Source organism: Ascaphus truei, chromosome 20 (assembly GCF_040206685.1).
Source record: "Ascaphus truei isolate aAscTru1 chromosome 20, aAscTru1.hap1, whole genome shotgun sequence".
NCBI lineage: Eukaryota > Metazoa > Chordata > Amphibia > Anura > Ascaphidae > Ascaphus > Ascaphus truei.
The window spans coordinates 11,040,605-11,057,373 of record NC_134502.1 but is presented as its reverse complement, the minus strand read 5'-3'; the positions used below and the strand labels follow the sequence as shown (position 1 = coordinate 11,057,373).

The following is a 16,769-nucleotide window of genomic DNA, read 5'->3' as shown; positions in this document are numbered from 1 at the left end:
CACCCCCCCTTGACAGCTAGGTGGGTGACTGAGTTGACTGAGTGTGTGGGTGACTGTGTGGGTGGGTGGGTGACACTTGACTGAGTGGGTGGGTGGGTTGGTGACTGAGTGGGTGACTTTGGGTCAGTGACTGGGTGGGTGACTTTGGGTCGGTTTGACTTTGGGTCGGTAGGTGGGTGACTTTGGGTCGGTGGGTGGGTGACTTTGGGTCGGTGGGTGGGTGACTTTGGGTCGGTGGGTGGGTGACTTTGGGTCGGTGGGTGGGTGGGTGACTTTGGGTTGGTGGGTGGGTGACTTTGGGTCGGTGGGTGGGTGGGTGACTTTGGGTCGGTTTGACTTTGGGTCGGTGGGTGGGTGACTTTGGGTCGGTGGGTGACTTTGGGTCGGTGGTTGGGTGGGTGAGTTGGGTCGGTGGGTGAGTTTTCAGTTGGGTCGGGGGGTGGATGACTTTGGGTCGGTGGGTGGGTGACTTTGGGTCGGTGGGTGGGTGACTTTGGGTCGGTGGGTGGGTGGGTGACTCTGGGTTGGTGGGTGGGTGGGTGACTTTGGGTGGGTGGGTGACTTTGGGTCAGTGGGTGGGTCGGTGACTGGGTGACTTTTTCAGGGTCGGTGACTGGGTGGGTCAGTGACTGGGGTCGGTGACTGGGTGGGTCAGTGAGTGGGTAGGTGGGGTCAGTGAGTGGGTAGGTGGGGTCGGTGAGTGGGTGGGGTCGGTGAGTGGGTGGGTGGGGTCAGTGACTGGGTGGGTGGTTTTGGGTGAGACTGGGTGGGTGAGTGTGAGACTGAATGGGTGGGTGAGTGGGAAACTGAATGGGTGGATGAGTGGGAAACTGAATGGGTGGATGAGTGGGAAACTGAATGGGTGGGTGAGTGGGAGACTGAGTGGGAGAGTGGGTGGGAGACTGACTGGGTGGGAGACTGACTGGGTGGGAGACTGACTGGGTGGGAGACTGACTGGGTGGGAGACTGACTGGGTGGGAGACTGACTGGGTGGGAGACTGACTGGGTGGGAGACTGACTGGGTGGGAGACTGACTGGGTGGGAGACTGACTGGGTGGGAGACTGACTGGGTGGGAGACTGACTGGGTGGGAAACTGAATGGGTGGGTGAGTGGGAGACTGACTGGGTGGGTGAGTGGGAGACTGACTGGGTGGGTGAGTGGGAGACTGACTGGGTGGGTGAGTGGGAGACTGGCTGGGTGGGTGAGTGGGAGACTGACTGGGTGGGTGAGTGGGAGACTGACTGGGTGGGTGAGTGGGAGACTGACTGGGTGGGTGGGAGACTGACTGGGTGGGTGAGTGGGAGACTGACTGGGTGGGTGAGTGGGAGACTGACTGGGTGGGTGAGTGGGAGACTGACTGGGTGGGTGAGTGGGAGACTGACTGGGTGGGTGAGTGGGAGACTGACTGGGTGGGTAAGTGGGTGACTGACTGGGTGGGTGAGTGGGTGACTGACTGGGTGACTGACTGGGTGGGTGAGTGGGTGACTGACTGGGTGGGTGAGTGGGTGACTGACTGGGTGGGTGAGTGGGAGACTGACTGGGTGGGTAAGTGGGTGACTGACTGGGTGGGTGAGTGGGTGACTGACTGGGTGACTGACTGGGTGGGTGAGTGGGTGACTGACTGGGTGGGTGAGTGGGTGACTGACTGGGTGGGTGAGTGGGTGACTGACTGGGTGAGTGGGTGACTGACTGGGTGAGTGGGTGACTGACTGGGTGGGTGAGTGGGTGACTGACTGGGTGGATGAGTGGGTGACTGACTGGGTGGGTGAGTGGGTGAGTGGGTGACTGACTGAATGGGTGACTGACTGAATGGGTGACTGACTGAGTGACTGGGTGGGTGACTGAATGGGTGGGTGACTGAGTGACTGGGTGTGTGACTGAGTGACTGGGTGGGTGACTGAGTGGGTGGGTGGGTGACTGAGTGGGTGGGTGGGTGACTGAGTGGGTGGGTGAGTGGGTGGGTGACTGAGTTGACTGAGTTGACTGAGTGGGTGGGTGGGTGACTGGGTTTTGACTGGGTGGGTGGGTGACTGGGTGAAAGTGACTGGGTGGGTGTGTGGGTGGGTGGGTGACTGGGTGGGTGGGTGCGTGACTGACTGACTGGGTGGGTGACTGACTGGGTGGGTGGCTGACTTGACTGACTTGACTGACTGGGTGGGTGGGTGGGTGGCTGACTGACTGGTTGTGTGGGTGACTGACTTGACTGGGTGGGTGACTTGACTGAGTGAGTGGGTGGGTGACTAAGTGAGTTTTTGGGTGACTAAGTGAGTGGGTGACTGAGTGGGTGGGTGGGTGACTGAGTGGGTGGGTGACTGAGTGGGTGACTGAGTGAGTGGGTGGGTGACTGGGTGGGTGGCTGACTGGGTGAAAGTGACTGGGTGGGTGTGTGGGTGACTGGGTGGGTGACTGGGTGACAGTGCGTGGGTGGGAGACGGTGGGTGACTTACCTTGACCCCGTGGCATCTGGCTGGGGCAGGAGGTGAGTTCGGGAAGCCGGGGGTGGGGGGGGGGGGCAAGAGTGGCAGGAGTCCCGCGCCGCGCTTCCCCTCCGTCCGGGAGCCGGCGCACGTGAGGGGGAGTGCCGCGCCGCGCTTCCCCTCTCCGGTAGCGGCGCACGTGAGGGGGAGAGCAAAAGGCCCGGGCCGCGCTTCCCCTCTCCGGTAGCGGCGCACGTGAGGGGGAGTCCCGCGCCGCGCTTCCCCTCTCCGGTAGCGGCGCACGTGAGGGGGAGTCCCGCGCCGCGCTTCCCCTCTCCGGTAGCGGCGCACGTGAGGGGGAGAGCAAAAGGCCCGGGCCGCGCTTCCCCGCTACGGTAGCGGCGCACGTGAGGGGGAGAGCAGGAGGCCCGGGCCGCGCCGCGAGGGGGGAGGAGCCTGGAGTTTGCTGCTGAGCAGGAGGGCCGCGGCGCACGGTGAGGGTGATGGTGCGGCTGGGGATGTTGCGGAGCGTGGGGATTTGGGTGAGGTGGGGGGAGAGAGTGAGGGGCACCGGGAGAGGAGGGGGGGGTGTGTGTGGAAGGTGAGCTGCGGTCCAACTGACGGGGGAGAGTGTGTGTGTGTGAGGGGTGTGTGTGTGTGTGTGTGTGTGTGTGTGTGAGGGGGGTGTGTGGGTGTGTGTGTGTTTTTGCCCGTCACTCTGCCTCAGGCCAATGAGAGGTGCGGGGGCGGGCAGGCCAAGGGACCAATGAGATTGCCGCTAGGGACGCAGACATACAGTGCTTTCAGAAATATATAGTAGATGTATCTCCCCTCTCTCTGTGTGTATAATATATGTATCTCCCCTCTCTCTGTGTGTGTATATAATATATGTATCTCCCCTCTCTGTGTGTATATAATATATGTATCTCCCCTCTCTCTGTGTGTGTATATAATATATGTATCTCCCCTCTCTGTGTGTGTGTATATAATATATGTATCTCCCCTCTCTCTGTGTGTATATAATATATGAATCTCCCCTCTCTCTGTGTGTATATAATATATGTATCTCCCCTCTCTTTGTGTGTATATAATATATATATCTCCCCTCTCTGTGTGTGTATATAATATATGTATCTCCCCTCTCTCTGTATGTGTATATAATATGTATCTCCCCTCTCTCTGTGTATATAATATATGTATCTCCCCTCTCTCTGTGTATATAATATATGTATCTCCCCTCTCTGTGTGTGTGTATATAATATATGTATCTCCCCTCTCTCTGTGTGTATATAATATATGTATATCCCGTCTCTCTCTCTGTGTATATAATACAGCACGGCCCCGCTTCTAGGCGCTCTGCTTTTCGGCGATACGCCGATACTGCGGCACCGAGAAGGGGGCCACCTTGTTGGCTCGTAAAACGCGCATGCGCAGAATGGGCGGTGCACCCGGCGCGCATGCACAGACCGTAGTTTGCGCGCTCATACCGTAGTTTGCGCGCGCAGACCATAGGTCGCGCATGCGCAGAACGGCGAAAATGCCGGTTTGCGCATGCATAGACCTGAAAATCGCTGGATCTGCTTTCTGGCGATTTTCACTATACGGCGGGCCCCTGGAACTGAACCCGCTGTATACCCGGGGCCCTCCTGTATATGCATCTCCCCTCTCTCTCTGTGTGTATATAATATATGTATCTCCCCTCTCTCTCTGTGTGTGCATATAATATATGTATCTCCCCTCTCTCTCTGTGTGTATATAACAATATATGAATCTCCCCTCTCTCTGTGTGTGTATATAATCAGTGGTCGACAAATAACCAAAAAATCTACTCGCCACCTAGTACTAAACGTGTGCTGCTTGGCCAATAGGAGCTCGCCACGATGTTAAATCCACTCGCCCGGGGCGTGCAAATGTATAGGTTTGTCGAACACTGTATATAATATATGTAACTCTCCCCTCTCTCTGTGTGTATATAATATATGCATCTCCCCTCTCTCTGTGTGTATATAATATATGTATCTCCCCTCTCTCTCTGTGTGAATATAATATATGTATCTCCCCTCTCTCTGTGTGTATATAATATATGTATCTCCTCTCTCGTGTGTGTATATATTGACATCACCCTGTCTTGCACTCAGAGACCGAGAGAGCCAAGGCCCGCCCCGCAGTCAGCCAATGGGAGAGCTTGACAGTCAATGACAGCCAATGAGAGCGCGCACAAACACACAGACACAGATTTTGAGTTTTGTATATATAAATAATAATGGGAATAAGCACTTAAGACATAAAAGTAACATTAGGAAAAGGAGTACCTGCCCGAAGAGCTTACAATCTAATTGGAAAGTAGGACGAAAGTACAGAGACAATAGGAGGGTGTTCTGGTAAGTGCGTCTGCAGGGGGCCAAGGTCAGTGTATTAGGTGTATAGTATCAGTCACGGAGCTACTCATATGCTTCATTAAAGTGGTGAGTTTAAAAATTGGTCCTAAAGGTGGATAGAGAGGGTGCTAGTCGAATATTGAGGGGAAGGGCATTACAGAGGTGTGGGACAGTCTGTGAGAAAGGTTTCAGGTGGGAGAGGGCTTTAGATACAAAAGGGTTGGAGAGAAGACATCCTTGAGCATAACGCAAGAGTCGGGATGGTGTAAAGTGGACAGCAGGAGGTTACAAGACGGGAGAGAATACAATATATACAGAGCACAGTTACAGATTGTACAGAGCACAGTTACAGATTGTAGGGGAGCCAGGGGAGAATACAATATATACAGAGCACAGTTACAGATTGTAGGGGAGAGAGGCAGGAAGGCCGGACAGCAGGAGGTTACAAGAGACGGGAGAGAATACAATATATTCTGAGCACAGTTACAGATTGTAGGGGAGACAGGTGTGAGGCAGGAAGGCCGGACAGCAGGAGGTTACAGGAGACAATACAATATATACAGAGCACAGTTACAGATTGTAGGGGAGACAGATGAGAGGCAGGAAGGCTGGACAACAGGAGGTTACAGTAGTCAAGATGAGAGAGAATGAGGGCCTGTGTTAGAGCTTTAGCAGAGCTGGGTTTGGGTTCTGACCTTGCAGGGGCTGCATCAGTTTAGCTGTGTTTGTGCGTATGCTTCCTATAAGTATGATCAGATGCCTCCTTGCTGTTGCCTTCCATCTCCTTGCGAATCGCGTCAAATGACGCAGTGGACGTCACACGGCGTTGAGTTGCCATAGTAATGCAGTGTCATAATGTCATTTGAGATTATATATTTATCTTGTTCTTTATGAAGTGATTGTCAGGAATCGGCGTTCTCCACGCTCCTCACACAGAGCACTCCCTCCCCGCAGGGAGCCCCTGGACACACAAAACAATCCTGCCTTACCGGCCTCCACGGCTCCCCGCCGCCGTCGCGGGATCACTCCCCTCGGCGATTCCTCTGTACAGCTCAGCGCGCGCCCACGCCCTCCAGCACGCACACCTGCACCATCAACTGGCTCGGGTCACGCGCGTACACGAGTTACGGAGCACGCTCAGTCTGCACACTCTTCTTCCCGTCCCCCGGACCTCAGGCTCCGCCCCCGCACACTGCACGAGCATACTCAGGTTACCAACAAGACTCACCTGGCCTGTTATGCCTGCACCAATCTGCAGTGTCTCCCTGTAGCTCTTCCTGTCCCGCCTCCATTCCTAATTGGACCTTCCTGCTTTATCTAGCTCCTCTCTGCTCTCAGTCTTTGCTCGACATAGTCTCTGTATGGAAGTACTTCGGGATTCTCTCAGTGTTTTCACAGGTTCTGACGCGGCTTGTACGACTACCCCCTCTGGCTCTCGATCTCGGCACTCCTTGGACAACGCTCACTCTGGTAACCCCTTGAACCACACTCCGGACACGCTCCCTTTACTGCGGGTGCGTGTATTACTACTTCCCCCTTCAGCTCAGGGGACGGGTCTGGTCTGCGGGCAGCACCGGCGTAACATTATGTCGAGCCCACAAGACGCAGACCAGACCGAACTACAGCAGTTTCTCTCTAATCTGCTTCAGCAAAACCAGGCCATGGCGGATCAAATTGTGGCACTTACACGCCAGGTCGCAGTACTCTCAGACAGGGTACCGACCGCGACCCCGCCAGATGTAAGCCCCCACTCCGCAAGCGCAGTTAGCAGCTCAGATGTAAGGATTCCTCCCTCCAAGCCTTATGCAGGTGAACCGCAAGATTGTAGGGGTTTCCTAAACCAGTGTGAGGTGCAGTTTGAAATGGCCCCCCATCTCTACAATACTGATCGCAAGAAGGTAGCCTACATTTATAACCTCCTCACTGGCAGCGCCCTGGCTTGGGCTTCCCCGGTTTGGGAGCGACGTTCTGACCTTACCCAAGATTACACGGCATTTAAAGCCGAGTTTCAACGGGTATTCGATTCCCCCGCTCGTCGGGAGATGGCATCTGTTTCTCTCCTCCAGATCACTCAGGGACGGCGGATGGTGACGCAGTATGCTGTGGAATTCCGGACTCTTGCAGCCGAGACTAACTGGGGACAAGAGGCTCTCGTCTCCGTATTCTGGCAAGGCCAGGCAGATCCCATCAAGGACGAACTCTCTCGCCAATCCAGGCCGGATCAACTGGAGGTCCTGATTGATTTGGCCGTCCGAGTGGATCAACGCATCCAGGTACGCCGCTCAGAGCGTCAGCGCACTCGCTTCCATAACTTTCAAATTTCGTTCTCCAGTACTCTCAGCAGCACTCCTGCTCCCCCAAGTGCTACCACACCTCTTCGTCCTGCACTGGAGTTGCCAGAGCCAATGCAATTGGGGGTACAACGACCGATACGGCAGTTCCGCCACGCCGGGGGATTGTGTTTCTACTGCGGATCCATGGAACATCTGGTTCGGCAGTGTCCACTGTGTCTGGGAAACGGGAACACCCAGTGAGTACAGAGGGGCTCTCTCTGGGTGTAATGTCTCCACGTCCCCTTCATAATGATGAACTCCCTAAGAAACTTACATTTTCAGTCTTCCTTTCAGGCGATAAGTTCAAGACTTCTACTGCCGCTTTCATTGACTCAGGAGCTGGAGGAAACTTTGTGGATCTTGAATTCGCCAGGGTAAACCGCATACCACTAGTGAGAAAGAAGGTTCCCATCACACTCGTCGGTATCGATGGACGTCCTCTTACCCCGGCTCACATCTCCTTAGAGACGGCTCCCTTGCTTCTGTCTTCACATCTGCACAAGGAGACCTTAGTTCTCGATGCCATTCACGCTCCTGGGATACCCATCACCCTTGGTCTTCCTTGGCTACAGCTTAACAATCTTCTCATTGACTGGACTTCCTCCGCTCCCATTTCCTGGAGGCCGAGGTCAGGCGAGACTCATCAACTGCTGGCCAATACCTCTGTTCCCGAAGTTATTCTACCTTCCGTTTACCATCAATTCTGGAACGTTTTCAATAAGGTACAGTCAGACCTCTTGCCGCCACACAGGACTTACGATTGTCCAATCGATCTAGTTCCTGGTTACTCCCTACCCAAGTCCAAGACCTACCCCTTGTCGTTACCAGAATCTCACGCTATGGATGAATATATCCAGGAGAATCTCAAAAAAGGCTTTATTCGTCACTCCAATTCCCCATCAGGGGCGGGGTTTTTCTTCATCAAGAAAAAGGACGGGTCGTTGAGGCCTTGCATCGACTACAGGGGTTTAAACCACATCACTATTAAAAATCGTTACCCCCTTCCCCTTATTACCGAACTGTTCGATAAATTACAGGGGGCCAAGATTTTTTCCAAGTTGGATCTGCGTGGTGCCTATAACCTGGTGCGCATCAGGAAGGGGGATGAATGGAAGACGGCCTTCAACACGCGTAGTGGACACTACGAATATCTGGTAATGCCTTTCGGCTTATGTAATGCTCCCGCTGTCTTCCAGGATTTCATCAACGACGTCTTTCGTAAGGTACTCAATGTTTTTGTTATTGTATACTTGGATGATATCCTGATTTTTTCCAAAGATCTCCAGGACCGCATACGCCAAACCTCCTACGTCCTTTCCCGTCTCCGGGAACACCATTTGTACGCCAAACTGGAGAAGTGCGCCTTTCATACGACCTCTACTCCGTTCCTGGGGTACATCATTTCCGATGAGGGGTTTATGATGGACTCCGGTAAACTTCAAGCAGTCACTGAATGGCCAAGACCCAACTCTCTCAAGGCCATACAATGTTTTTTAGGGTTCGCTAATTATTATCGTAAGTTTATACGGCGTTTTTCCACCATTGTGGCACCCCTTACTGCGCTCACCAAAAAAGGAGCCGATCCTTCTGCTTGGTCATCCAAGGCCATCTCCGCCTTCGAGACACTCAAGGAAGCCTTTATATCCGCACCTATTCTCCGTCATCCCGACATGAACTTCCCTTCATCCTGGAGGTCGACGCTTCTGATTGCGGCGCTGGTGCCGTTCTTTCTCAGAGACCCACGCCCCAAGATAAGTTACATCCCTGTGCATATTTTTCCAAGAAATTCTCGTCTGCCGAGAGGAACTATGACGTGGGTAACAGGGAACTTCTGGCCGTGAAGATGGCTCTTCAAGAGTGGAGACACCTGCTGGAGGGGTCGAAAGAGCCGTTTACTATCCTCACGGACCACAAGAACCTTCTTTACATAGAGAACGCTCGACGCCTTGGTCCACGACAGGCTCGTTGGGCCCTTTTTTTTCCCCGATTCGATTTTCACCTTTCCTATATCCCCGGGACCAAGAACGTTAAGGCAGACGCTCTCTCCTGAATACATTCTTCTGAAGAGAGGCCAGAGGAATCTTTGGAGACTGTCCTTCCGCATGAGAGGATTCTCGCCACGTCTTCTTTTAAGAATCTTGACAAGATTTTGCACTCCCAGAGACGCATTCCCAAGGACTTGGTCGTTCCCGACAACAAACTCTTTGTACCTTCTAAATTTGTTCCAGAGGTCCTGTCTTGGGGTCACTCCTTTAAATATGCAGGTCATCCAGGTTTTAAGAAGACTACTGATCTCATTCGTCGGAATTTCTGGTGGCCAAGGATGTCTCAAGATATTTTGGAGTTTACCCGCGCCTGTCCCACGTCCGCTCAAAGCAAGACTCTCCGTCAAAAGCCTCAGGATTTTCTGTTACCCCTTCCAGTTCCCGACCGCCCCTGGTCCCACATTTCGATGGACTTCATCATGGAGTTGCCCAGGTCCAGAGGAATGAACACTATCTTGGTGGTCGTGGACAGGTTCTCAAAGATGTCCCATTTCATTCCACTTAAAGGATTACCCACCTCCCCCGCCCTTGCTGATATCTTTACGGAGCAGATTTTCCGGATTCATGGGATCCCTTCGTCCATTGTTTCTGACAGAGGTTCTCAGTTCGTATCCAAATTTTGGAGAGCTTTCACGAAGAGATTGGGCATCTCTTCTTCTTTCTCTTCTGCCTATCATCCTCAGTCCAATGGACAAACGGAGAGAATCAATCAATCCCTGAAGAAGTACCTGAGATGTTTCATATCCGATTTCCAGGATGATTGGGCTCAACTCCTCTTTTGGGCAGAGTATGCCGTCAATTCTGCCAAAAACTAGTCCACCCGGGAGTCGCCCTTCTTTATAAATTATGGGTTCCACCCTCCCTGTCTTCCCATCCCCAACATTCCTTCTGGAGTACCAGCCGTAGATGAACGCATTTCTTCCCTCCAAACCGCATGGTCCAGGATTCAGTCTACCCTTCTCAACTCCTCCCGCGGGTCGAAACTACAGGCCGATCGTCGTCGTCGTTCGGCGCCCAGTTACATACCAGGGGATTTGGTATGGCTCTCCTCTAAGAATATCCACCTCAAGGTACCATCTCCTAAACTGGCACCCAAGTTCCTGGGTCCTTTCCCTATTTGTGAACAAATCAATCCCGTGGCATTCCGGCTCCAACTACCACCCAGTATGAAGATTCCCAATGTCTTTCATGTGTCCCTTTTAAAACCATTTATCTCCAGTCACTTCTTTCCGGATCAGCCCCGTAAACCGGATCCCATTACTATACAAAATAACGAGGAATACGAGGTTCACTCTCTTTTGGATTCTCGCCTATCCAGGGGTCAGCTCCAGTTCTTGGTGCAGTGGAAGGGCTTTGGCCCTGAAGAGAGATCCTGGGTTCCTTCAAAGGACATTCATGCCCCGGCTCTTCTTAAGTCCTTCAGGAAAAAGTTTCCAGAGAAACCGTTCTTGGACCGTCCTGAGGCCGTTCCTGAAGAGGGGGGTACTGTCAGGAATCGGCGTTCTCCACGCTCCTCACACAGAGCACTCCCTCCCCGCAGGGAGCCCCTGGACACACAAAACAGTCCTGCCTTACCGGCCTCCACGGCTCCCCGCCCCTGCCGCCGGATCACTCCCCTCGGCGATTCCTCTGTACAGCGCCGCGCGCGCCCACGCCCTCCTGCACGCACACCTGCACCATCCACTGGCTCGGTTCACGCGCGTACACGAGTTACGGAGCACGCTCAGTCTGCACACTCTTCTTCCCGTCCCCCGGACCTCAGGCTCCGCCCCCGCACACTGCACGAGCATACTCAGGTTACCAACAAGACTCACCTGGCCTGTTATGCCTGCACCAATCTGCAGTGTCTCCCTGTAGCTCTTCCTGTCCCGCCTCCATTCCTAATTGGACCTTCCTGCTTTATCTAGCTCCTCTCTGCTCTCAGTCTTTGCTCGACATAGTCTCTGTATGGAAGTACTTCGGGATTCTCTCAGTGTTTTCACAGGTTCTGACGCGGCTTGTACAACTACCCCCTCTGGCTCTCGATCTCGGCACTCCTTGGACAACGCTCACTCTGGTAACCCCTTGAACACGGCTTGGCCAACGACCTATCTCCACTCTCCACTCCGACCTCGGCAAGGCATTCATCACTCTATCTCTACAACCGGTACCGGCAAGTATTGTCTACCTTACTACACCTGGCCTGGCAACGCTTCATACCACACTCTGGACACGCTCCCTTTGCTGCGGGTGCGTGTATTACCACTTCCCCCTTCAGCTCAGGGGACGGGTCTGGTCTGCGGGCAGCACCGGCGTAACAGTGATATATAGATCTATTTGAAACGTTACACAACCCGACACATGTAACCTGCATCGAAGGCCTTTTCATCATATGTACACGATTGGCTGTGTTCAAACAATATACCGCCCCTAACCGTCCTGTTATCTCATTTACGCAGCGCTCACCTAACTAAACCGCCTGACACATATATAGGGGATATAAGCCATATTACTAAGCGCCCTCCCAGGCGCTTTCCCGTGAGCGACTACAGGGAGATTTTGTCGACGTCATCAGCGTCACAGAGTGGTAGCTCTGCCTGACCATCACCCTGATACCTCTGGAGACCAACCTCAATTTATCACCGCCTGTTGTCACCCTGCTTCTTGTAAGTAGGGTTTTTATTTTACCATCTCCGGATCAACAGCTCTCTTTCATTGTACTGCGGTTCCTTGTTTAATGACATAGTTCATTATGTTTTAATCAATTATTTTAGTCTGTTACTTTAAGTCTGTATGTATTGTCTTTAGCATAGGCTGACATCACCCAGCAGTTATATGCTATGATCTGTTCTCTGTTTGTTTTTTCTGGTTACATGACCTGAAAGCACTTGTGCGGGTTCCTGAGGATCACAGGACCTTCTTATTGGACAATATTTGGCGCCAGGTGTATTTTGTTTTACGTTTGATTCTGTCAGTACTGGACAGTAGGTATCAGGCAGCCTATCTTTATATAAAGAGTGTATTATTGATTGTATCACTAGCTAGTTATTTAGGCACTTTAGCGCTTTATTCACAGCATTTTTTTCGGATATTACTAAGCAGCGCTGCTCCATAAAGCATTCTGGCCCAATCATATGAATAGCAGCACTTAGTATATCTGTCCCACAGCAATCTACTCCAGGTCACACACAGTAGCACTGGGTCACCTCATCTCACATGTGACCGGCTCTCACCACCCCCCCCCCCCCACCTCATCCCACGTGTGACCGGCTCCCACCGTCCCCCCCACCTCATCCCAAGTGTTACCGGCTCCCACTGTCCACCCCCCCCACCTCATCCCAAGTGTTACCGGCTCCCACTGTCCCCCCCCCCACACCTCATCCCAAGTGTTACCGGCTCCCACTGCCCACCTTTCATCTCATCCCACATGTGATCGGCTCCCACTGTCCCCTCCCCCCTCACCTCATCCCACGTGTGACCGGCTCCCACTGCTCTGCCCACTTCCTGTCCCCGTGGAAATCTCTCCCCCCGTAACAAAATCCCTGCAGCGACACCCCCAGTACGGCGGCTGAGTGAGATCAAACAGGAGAGACATGCAAAAGCCTCTAGCGGTTACTATGGAAACTCTGAGTCACTAACCTAAAGCTGGGAGATATATACAGTCACTAATCTAAAGATGGGAGGTAATTCCGATGCCTGTCCGGTATAAAATCGGAGGTAATACAATCCTAGTCTCGTGTGTGTGTGTGTGTGTCTGTGTGTGTGTTCTGAGCTATATCTATATATAGTGGGTACTGTTATCTCATGTACGCAGCGCTCACCTAACCGCCTGACACATATATAGGTGATATAAGCCATATTACTAAGCAGCACTGCTCAATAAAACATTCTGGCCCAATCATATGCATAGCAGCACTTAGTATATCTGGCCCATAGCAATCTACTCCAGGTCACACACAGTAGCACTGGGCCACCTTATCCCACGTGTGACCGGCTCCCACTGCCCCCCCCCCCCCACCTCATCCCACGTGTAACCGGCTACCACTGTACCCCCCCACGTCATCCCACGTGTGACCGGCTCCCACTGTCCCCCCCCACCTCATCCCACATGTGACCGGCTCCCACTGTCCCTTCCCACCTCATCCCACATGTGACCGGCTCCCACTGTCCCCCCCCACCTCATCCCACATGTGACCGGCTCCCACTGTCCCTTCCCACCTCATCCCACGTGTGACCGGCTCCCACTGCCCCCCCACCTCATCCCACGTGTGACCGGCTCCCACTGTCCCCCCCCCCCCACCTCATCCCACGTGACCGACTCCCACTATCCCCCCCACCTCATCAAATGTGGGACCGGCTCCCACTGTCCCCCCCCCCATCTCATCCCACGTGTGACCGGCTCCCACTGTCCCCCCCAACTCATTCCATGTGTGACCGGCTCCCACTGTCCCCCCCCCCCATATCATCCCACGTGTGACCGGCTCCAACTTCCCCCCCCCCCATCTCATCCCACGTGTGACCGGCTCCCACTGTCCCCCCCCCCATCTTATCCCACGTGTGACTGGCTCCCACTGTCCCCCCCCCCCATCTCATCCCATGTGTGACCGTCTCCCACTGTCCCCCCCCCCCACCTCATCCGCTGTGTGACCGGCTCCCACTGTCCTCCCCCCACCTCATCCCACGTGTGACCGGCTCCCACTGTCCCTTCCCACCTCATCCCATGTGTGACCGGCTCCCACTGTCCCCCCCCCCCCACCTCATCCCACGTGACCGACTCCCACTATCCCCCCCACCTCATTAAATGTGGGACCGGCTCCCACTGTCCCCCCCCCCCCCCATCTCATCCCACGTGTGACCGGCTCCCACTGTCCCCCCAAACTCATCCCATGTGTGACCGGCTCCCACTGTCCCCCCCCCCATATCATCCCACGTGTGACCGGCTCCCACATCCCCCTCCCCATCTCATCCCACGTGTGACCGGCTCCCACTGTCCCCCCCCCATTTCATCCCACGTGTGACCGGCTCCCACTGTCCCCCCCCATCTCATCTCACGTGTGACCGTCTCCCACTGTCCCCCCCCCCCACCTCATCCGCTGTGTGACCGGCTCCCACTGTCCCCCCCCGTCCCCACCGTGACCGGCTCCCACTGTCCCCCCCCCCACCTCACCCCACGTGTGACCGGCTCCCACTTTGCCCCCCCCCCACATCATCCCACGTGTGACCGGCTCCCACTGTCCCCCACCACCTCATCCCACGTGTAACCGGCTCCCACTGTCCCCCCCCCATCTCATCCCATGTGTGACCGGCTCCCACTGTCCCCCTCCCACATGTGACCGGCTCCCACTGTCCCGTCCCCCACTTCATCCCACGTGTGACCGGCTCCCACTGTCCCCCCCACATAATCCCACGTGTGATTGGCTCCCACTTTACACCCCCCCCATCTCATCCCACGTGTGACCGGCTCCCACTGTCCCCCCCCATCTCATCCCACGTGTGACCGTCTCCCACTGTCCCCACCCCCACCTCATCCTCTGTGTGACCGGCTCCCACTGTCCCCCCACCCCCCCATCCCACGTGTGACCGGCTCCCACTGTCCCCCCCCCCCCCCACCTCACGTGTGACCGGCTCCCACTGTGCCCCCCCATACCTCATCCCACGTGTGACCGGCTCCCACTGTGCCCCCCATACCTCATCCCACGTGTGACCGGCTCCCACTGTCCCCCACCACCTCACCCCACGTGTGACCGGCTCCCACTGTCCCCCCCACCCCACGTGTGACCGGCTCCCACTGTCCCCCCCACCCCACGTGTGACCGGCTCCCACTGTCCCCCCCACCCCACGTGTGACCGGCTCCCACTGTCCCCCCCACCCCACGTGTGACCGGCTCCCACAAGATATTATATTATTATTCCTGTTACAGAGACTCACCCAGCGATAACTCCGGTGTGGGCACTTCCTGTCTGCTCTGCTCACTTCCGGTCCCCGTGGTAATGTCTCCCCCCCGGTAACACAATCACAGCAGTGACAGCCCCAGTCCGGCGGCTCAGTCTCATTCATTGCACATCTGGGGGGAAGTTATGAGATCTCTACTCACATGCTGACCGGACTTCAGATGAGAGAGCAAGCCGGGAGGTATATAGTATATACAGTCACTAACCTAAAGCTGGGAGGTATATAGTATATACAGCCACTAACCTAAAGCTGGGAGGTATATAGTATATACAGCCACTAATCTAAAGCTGGGAGGTATATACAGTATATACAGTCACTAACCTAAAGCTGGGAGGAAATAGTATATACAGTCACTAACCTAAAGCTGGGAGGTATATAGTATATACAGCCACTAACCTAAAGCTGGGAGGTATATAGTATATACAGCCACTAACATAAAGCTGGGAGGAAATAGTATATACAGCCACTAACCTAAAGCTGGGAGGTATATAGTATATACAGCCACTAACCTAAAGCTGGGAGGTATATAGTATATACAGCCACTAACCTAAAGCTGGGAGGAAATAGTACATACAGCCACTAACCTAAAGTTGGGAAGTATATACAGTATATACAGTCACTAACCTAAAGCTGGGAGGTATATAGTATATACAGCCACTAACCTAAAGCTGGGATGTATATACAGTCACTAACCTAAAGCTGGGAGGTATATAGTATATACAGCCACTAACCTAAAGCTGGGAGGAAATGGTATATACAGCCACTAACCTAAAGCTGGGAGGTATATACAGTCACTAACCTAAAGCTGGGAGGTATATAGTATATATAGTATATACAGCCACTAATCTAAAGCTGGGAGGTATATAGTATATACAGCCACTAATCTAAAGCTGGGAGGTATATACAGTCACTAACCTAAAGCTGGGAGGTATATACAGTTATTAATCTAAAGCTGGGAGGTATATACAGTTATTAATCTGAAGCTGGGAGGTATATACAGTCACTAACCTAAAGATGGGAGGTATATCCAGTCACTAACCTAAACCTGGGAGGTATATACAGTTATTAATCTAGAGCTGGGAGGTATATACAGTTATTAATCTAAAGCTGGGAGGTATATACAGTTATTAATCTAAAACTGGGAGGTATATACAGTCACTAATCTAAAGCTGGGAGGTATATACAGTCACTAACCTAAAGCTGGGAGGTATATACAGTCACTAACCTAACGCTGGGAGGTATATACAGTCACTAACCTAAAGCTGGGAGGTATATACAGTCACTAACCTAAAGCTGGGAGGTATATACAGTCACTAACCTAAAGCTGGGAGGTATATTAAGTCACTAATCTAAAGCTGGGAGGTATATACAGTCACTAACCTAAAGCTGGGAAGTATATACAGTCACTAACCTAAAGCTGGGAAGTATATACAGTCACTAACCTAAAGCTGGGAGGTACAAATAAACCCCACTCCCCCCAATACATCTACAAATATACCCCACTCCCCCGCAATACATCTTCAAATATACCCTACTCCCCCCCACTACATCTACAAATATACCCCACTCCCCCCCACTACATCTACAAATATACCCCACTCCCCCCCAATACATCTACAAATATACCCCACTACCCCCCAATACATCTACAAATATACCCCACT

At 53.4% G+C, this 16,769-nt stretch overlaps 1 protein-coding gene across 1 annotated transcript in view; it reads right to left on the bottom strand.

Annotated features, from left to right (window-relative positions):
- The window catches only part of LOC142471316 (uncharacterized), a 46,844-nt gene extending 31,723 nt beyond the window's left edge, over positions 1-15,121 (bottom strand). The window contains exon 1 of the mRNA XM_075578156.1: positions 15,082-15,121. The gene's annotated coding sequence lies outside the window, so the exon portion shown is untranslated. The remainder of the gene's footprint in view (positions 1-15,081) is intronic.
- Between the last annotated feature and the right edge of the window lie 1,648 nt (positions 15,122-16,769).